The sequence below is a fragment of the Harpia harpyja genome, chromosome 8 (genome assembly GCF_026419915.1).
Source record: "Harpia harpyja isolate bHarHar1 chromosome 8, bHarHar1 primary haplotype, whole genome shotgun sequence".
Classification (NCBI taxonomy): Eukaryota; Metazoa; Chordata; class Aves; order Accipitriformes; family Accipitridae; genus Harpia; species Harpia harpyja.
Genome location: NC_068947.1, coordinates 47,263,948 through 47,271,013, shown reverse-complemented (window position 1 = coordinate 47,271,013; position 7,066 = coordinate 47,263,948).

The window sequence follows — 7,066 nt, the reverse complement described above, 5'->3', positions numbered from 1 at the left end:
AAACCTGGGGAAAGGCAACCCCAACGCCAGAGCAGCAGCACAAGGACACACACGGCCGGGCTCAGCTCGCGCTGCGGGAGAGCCTGGCTGCAGCTCTGAGAGCAAGGTGGTCTCGTCCTCGCACGCTGCTGGAGCGGGAAAACCCAGGGCTGCTTATTTCTGGGTCTGCTCTGTGCAGCATCTGTGGTGCTTTCACTGCCTCTGTTTCACCTTCTGCCTTCTCCTCTACAGCTTATTTATTTCCAGTTTGCTGGGGCAGAGACTGGAGACCTACGTACAAAACACGGGTATATTCTACGGAAAGGCTTATCTAATTTTTTTCTGGAATATAACACATAGGACAATGCAAGCCTCATTTTCAGTAGAGTACAGACTTGTTTCTTAAATTGCATGAAATTAAATAAAACCTGCTGTCAGAAGCTCAGCACAGACAGCATGCTAAGCAGCGGTACGTCAGTAAGCACTAGGTGTGAGCAGGACTGTGAACGTGAACATGGCTAGCTCTTACCACAGCTTTGCTACTCGAGACCGAGAAGAAGCGATGGATTACGAACCCTCCTCCATTGCCATCATCCTCTTCCACGGCACTGGGAGAGCTGGGGGGTTGCGGGGCAGGGGGGCCAAAGGCAAAGCTGGTGGGGGGAGCCCCAGGCTGGGGTACCAGTGTGCTGTGTGGATATGAAGGTCGGCACTGAGCGTTATTGCCCAGTCGCGGAGGTGGAAACAAGCCACGCTTCTGGTGCTGTACGTGGATGTCACCAGTCCTACCAGGGCTCCACCTCAATGTCTGCTCTGAACACACCTGGAAAAGCTGTCTGTGCCTTTTCACCTCCACCGCCTTAAAGCCGAGGCTAAGAAGAAGAAGACGAGCAAAACCCTGGCAAGCACAACCTCCCTTTTCATTAACATTTTAAATGGTTATTTTTAATGGTACATTTAACTAACACTAACTTATCCATGGGAAGAGAATTTGGCTGTTAACACTGGCATCTGCTTAACAAACTGAAGCTTTGCATTTGGTGAGGCGTGAGCATAACACCAATAGTATTACTTGCTAACAGCAGACTCATTAGCATTAACTGCTGCGTTTACTACCACAAAGAGCTTTCTGTATCTGTAACAGCAGTTATTAGATGTACCCCATTCTCACTGGAAAGGGTACATAGGATATTAGTAGCAGTGATGCAGACCTACCGGTAAATGAGGATCTAAATTCTTGGCACTTACCATAACTCAAAACTTCCAGAAGAGTAAGAAGAGTGATGAGATGTTCTGGGCACTGTGTTCTTCATCTTTCCTCACTGGAGAACTATGTTCAAACATGGCTAAATTGCAATTGGAAATGAGTTTAAGGGTTATGGTGCTCAAAGGCCACAGGAAAATGTGTCCATAAAAATATCTTGCAATTCAGCCAAGACTGGCTTTTGCTGTCGAAGGCAGGCATTGTCAGAACAGGCAAAGAGCTGGGTTTAGAGAGATAAACTGCGATGGATAAAACACCTGATCAGATTTGCCACAGCTGTGCACTGGTTGGCACCATTAAGATTGACAGGACTTGCCACTTGTGCCCATCAGCAGCTGGACTCCCAAGGCAGCATATTTGTCTTAGAGACACCATATTTTGATGCTTGGGATGTGAAATACAGATTTTTTTTTTTCATAAGATTTCTCAAAATGTGACACTTCAGGCTGGGTTATAAATCAGGATGCAGATGTCACAATTTATCACAAAATCCAGGCCAAAGCACCCCAGAAGCATGGGGGCATCTTTGAGTGGCTGTGACATGGGATATCTGTGAGAGCTGGAAATTGCAATGACTTGCTTCCAGAGAGATACTGGTACCTAACACCTTGTTACTGGTCTGTTGTCTGTGTTACGAACTCTGTCCACACATGGCAGGTGTGCTGTCTGTAAAAACTTGGGAACACGCTGGAGAGTATGACCTCTGCACAATGCTTTCTGATGATTAATACTTTCATAGTATATGGTTTGTAGAATATTTACTACTTCCTCTTCAAAAATGCTGCCTTTCCAGTTTAGCTTAAAAATGGTGCAATGACCAGGAAGCTAGAGGAATTAATGTTTGAACCATTTTTCACGGAGAGGAAAGTGCTAATTGAAATGCAGAATAGAGTGGTCATACGTTCCAATAAACTTGGTGATAAATCTGATTCTAGGTCTTTTAAAAAATTACAACTAAAATGCAAAACACCGAGCAGGAATAACGCTACTCTGCCAGATGAGAGCTGCTCCAAAACCATTACAGGGCTGGAGGGCAGCAAGGCACCCTTTAAGCTTGGTTTAGAAATCTCACCTCTGCATTGATCTGCTGTTGCCCCTTCCTTGGGTGCTGATTTTTTTATCTAGCTCTCTGCCTGGGACTTGAGGGTTACAGTCCCCTGATGCCTGTGGTGACAGGCTGCAGAACTAGCAATGGGAGAGTTTGTGGAAGTCACTGGTAGAAGTGGACAGTCCCACCTTCTTCTGCCAGCTCAACACACAGACCTGGGTTTTCCATCTCTTGGAGCCCAGACTCCAAGACTGTTTCTTTAGCTTGCAACCTGTTTTGCAACCCATCCTCCCAGCTGAAGAAATCACTCCAGGGCCTGAGCCCCTCGAGGATGCTGCCCAGACAGAGGGTCGGTGGGGATGCACAAGGCACTTGACATGAGTGCAGGAATCCAGCAGAGCTTCAGTCCCTTACAGTGCACCTGGCTTCCAGTCCTGGCCCTGCATTCGGCCCTATGTGATCACACGTAGCTCTAATAGTCGTGCAGGCTTGTTTCCTGTACATACCTGAATTGCGTTGGGTTTTATTTTTGCCCTGCGGTTCTGTTGGGTTCCCCTCCCAGCACTGAAGCCGTGCACTTTGTCTAGCATTGAAATTTTCACGGGGAATAATGGTCTAATCCCCACTGCAGGCAAGTGGCAGAGTTAGGATCAAAAGATGCGTGCCGTTATGAGGGAAGTTATTTTGCTTTCAGCCTGAGGGACATGGCAGCACAGAAAGCAAGGACCTTGCACCAAAGACTCTGCAGGGGTACTCCTTGCAACCCATCCCTCCCCATTCCCTGGGCAAGTGAACACGTAGCGAGCAAGCTGAAACGGCTCCTAGAGGTGCCAGAGCCTGCCGCGAGTAACAGCATAGGCCAGGTCATACAAGGAGGCAGCTGGGTCTCTGGATATAAAAGGGCGGCACAACCATCATTACTGGAGGAGCTCTGCCTCAGGGACATACTGCTCACTTAAAGTGGCTTCAGTTGGCACAAGTCGTGGAAAACGCAGGCACTGTGCACTCGGCCAGAGCACCCATGAGCTGATGGCAAGCTTGAAATAAGACTGCATCCTCTCTGCAATAAGGTTTGGAAAGCCTTCTCAAATAAAGGCTGCCATGCCTGCCTATGGGTCCATCACCCATTTGTAGAGCGGCCTGAGAACTTCTCCAGCTGTGGAGAACCTCTCCCAGATCATCTCGCTGGCTGCTGACTTTACTGGTTTGCTTGGCAGAGCCAATACAACCCCCTTCCCAAACCAGTGCTTGTGTGTTGTTGTCTGCCTTGTGAAGGAAGGGCTGGGCTCACCGTGTCTTTCCATGAATGTTACTTTACCCAGCCTGAGGTCTTCCTTCCACCACAGAGCCTTGCACGCCTTCAGCACAGCCTCCTGCCGCTGATCAAAGCTCTCCTCCGTGGCACAGAAACTAAAAGACGTCCAGAGGTTCGTTGCTGAAGGCAGCTACTAGTGAGACCACCTCTAGTACCCCAACATGGCTGAGGCAGAGCAGGGAGCGGTGCTGCTGTTTCCATCCATGGTGGGAACGAGCACCGTACCATAATCTTGAAGCAAGTTGCTCTTGCTGGTAGTGGTGCATTGCTCTTCTGCAAGGTTTTTTTTCCGGGGCGGTGGTTGGCACAGCAGAGCTGTTGACAGGCATCAGGGCAAGCCTCCCACGCTGCAGGATGGGGTTCCAGCTGACACAGCCCTGGTACCCACCAGCATAAGCCGTGCTGTGTGCTCCGTTAGCAGGACAGAAATGTGATCATATGCCTGAGCCCAGTCAGGCCTTTTCCTGCCAAGTGATCTGGCAGCAAGCGGCTGCGGGAGGAATGGCTGTGAAGCGTGGCCTTGGGCTGCTGTCTCCTTGAGGATGATGTGGAGGGGCATCTTTCTAGGGAGCTGCACCTCTTGGTGTGCTTGGGGACCCAAAGGCTGTGGAGAAGACATGGGAATTTGTGCTGCTGGCTGCGGAGAAGGATTTGCTTCCCGGGGGGGGGCACACCTGAGCATCTCTTTGTAAGGGGCCAGCAGCTGAGAGCCTGCTCCTGGCTCCAAGTGAACCCTGAATCAGCGTGAGGGCAAGGACCGCGAGCTCAGAGGGCATTTGCAATGCTGTCCAAAAACCTTCCTGCTCTGCTCTTGTTACCCCCATTAGCTAACTGAAATGGAAATAAGGAAAGAGACCAAACATCTCTGGGAAGGGGCTGTAACACTTGCAAATAAAGGTTTGCGGCTGCTCTAAAGCACCTCCCTGGCCCCCTGCCCCAGGCAGCAATGCGTCCTTGGGCAGCGGAGGGACAGGGCATCCTGAGGCAGCCAGATCAGACTAACAGGAGCCGATTGCAACTGAGTGATAGCAGAGTTAACAAACCAAGAGGCACTAAGGAGAGTGACGGAAGAAAGGGAAAAAAAGACAATGGAGGCACTTTGTACCTCTAATGATGGCTGCGATGCAGCAAATGAGGGAAAATTAGCACTAGACAGACAAATGGAAACTCATTTCAAGAGGCACTGAGTGAGACAAAATTGCAATGAGAAGCTCAGGAGATTAACTTGGTAGCAATGAAACTTTATCTCCCAAGGAATTCAGTGCTCCTGCACACTCCCTTGCTTGCTCTCTGTACCCTCAGAGCTCTCCCTCCCCGCCCTTTAGTGATCCCCTCGCTCTTATATAAATACTAGAGCTGACAAAACATTTATTCAGAGCAGGAGGGTGAATTTGCTTTGATGCTATCCTCCCTCCCACTTTTTTAAATTTGTACCTGCAACAAACAATTTCTGTCTGCAGCGAAGGTGAACAGGAGTAGGAAGTCATCGCTACTCCGGCGGCCAAAAACTGACGTTGTGCTCAGCTTCACACGACAGTCTGAGAAACTGGGGTGGCCCGATCACAGTTAGGGTCAGGGAGGTTTTGGCTTGGGGCACAAGGACAGCAACTGTCTAAGATGGTTTTTGCTTGCATACCAGAGGGAATAATCCCCTTCCTCAGCCAGCTGGGCAATTTCACTTAATGAATTGCTGAACTCTGTCCCTGTCCATCACCGAAATACTGGCAACACCGTTGTGTTCTCCTGCTCTGTGTCTGTGACATGTGGTTGTTTTTTAGCCTTGTACCCTCTTGCCCTAAGAGACATGAGCTTGTCAAGGGTGGGAAGAGGCACGTGTCGTGGGGAGGGAGCCTGTGCATGGCTCCGTGCATCCTTCTGCACCTGGTGCCCACTCCAGGGTCACCCATGACCGAGGACCAAAGCTTGACAGCCCGGCCTGGGTCTGTGTCTTCAGCCAGTCAAAACAATGCAGTAATTTAGGGATTGGGAAGCCTACAGCATGGGACTGTGCTGGGACTCTTGCTGTGGCAGCAGTTTCTGTCCAATGCTTGCAAACTGTAGGGATTCATACCAGAGAGAGACTAGTAGCTGCCTAAAGTCCTTATTGGCACCTCCTGAGGTAACTGTGCCAGACCTGACTCATTGCACTGAGTTTAGCTTCACTTCAAAAGGATGGCACCAGCTTGGTGTGAGAGGTTACTCGGTGGAGAATCAGGCATGAAGGGGGTTTGTGGGTTTTTTTCCATATATGCTCGTTACCAATGCTTGTGGATAACTCCAAGAAAAACACCATGATGGCACTATTTTTTGCTCACCCAACAGCTCTGTCACCTGAAAAGGTTACTGTGATTACTGTGCAATTTTGGTTCTAGGAACAGACACCTCCTTTAAGAGCCAGATGATACCCACGTGGTGAAAATCAGCATTGATATACTGACACCAATGAGTCTGCTGTGCTGGCTAGCGAGCTCGTCTCCTACATCCGAGTTATTATACATAGAAGCTATCAAACAGGAGGGAGTCACCCATATCATATAGTGATGGGACTCTGTGCTTGACAGGTGCCACAAAGGACAGGTATAACGTGTGGCATCTACACTGGAGCCTTGAAGTCATGCTGTCCCGTAATGGCAATCTTGCCCTAGAAATTTAATTCGCGGGACAGCCCGTTTGGCTGGGCTGCCCTTCGTACAGGAGACGTAGCCCTTGAGAAGAGCTACCTGGGCTGTGATTGCTCGGTCCGCACCCTGTGCCTGTAGCAGGACCCCTGGCGCTGGGCTCAGTGGTCCAGCTGATGCTGGTTGCACATCTACATCCCTCCAGTGCCAGCAAATGACCATAGGCTAACCCATCAGAGGCCGAGTGGGACAGAATGGCAGAGGCTGAGGCTCACCCAGGGGCTGGAGCATGCTGGCAGGTACCAGGCTGCTCTAATAATTTCCTTGTAATGAGCAAATTAGCTAAAATCAAAGCCAGTCTCCAGACACTTTATGAACAGATAAAAGAAGTATGGCTACCTAGGAAAGCGTTTGATGGGTACTCAGCTCCCTTGTTTTCAACTCTTATTCTCTTGCTTCTCTATTATTCAAATCTCCTTTCCACCTTTATTGGCATTAGGTAGTTAATTTCCTTGCAGGGTTAGTGTTTGTCTCTTCCATTTCTCTTTCTAGTGCATGATTTTGTTGAGCAAGCACGAACCATTTGGCCTACATTGATTATTTATGAAGGTGGGAACCTTTTATCTCAGCTGCTTAGTAACTTAACGGTGGTGTAGAAAGAGGCTGTCTATAAGTAGCTGCACGTCTTGCAGGAGCTGGGAGACAGGGAAGGAGGTTGAGGTGCAGCAGTATCTGATAGGAAGGGAGTAGAGAAGGGAGACAAATCAGGCTGAACTCACTGTAAAGGGTGATTTATCTATTATGCCACCGGAAAGCGAATGATACTCTTGGGATTTGATAGA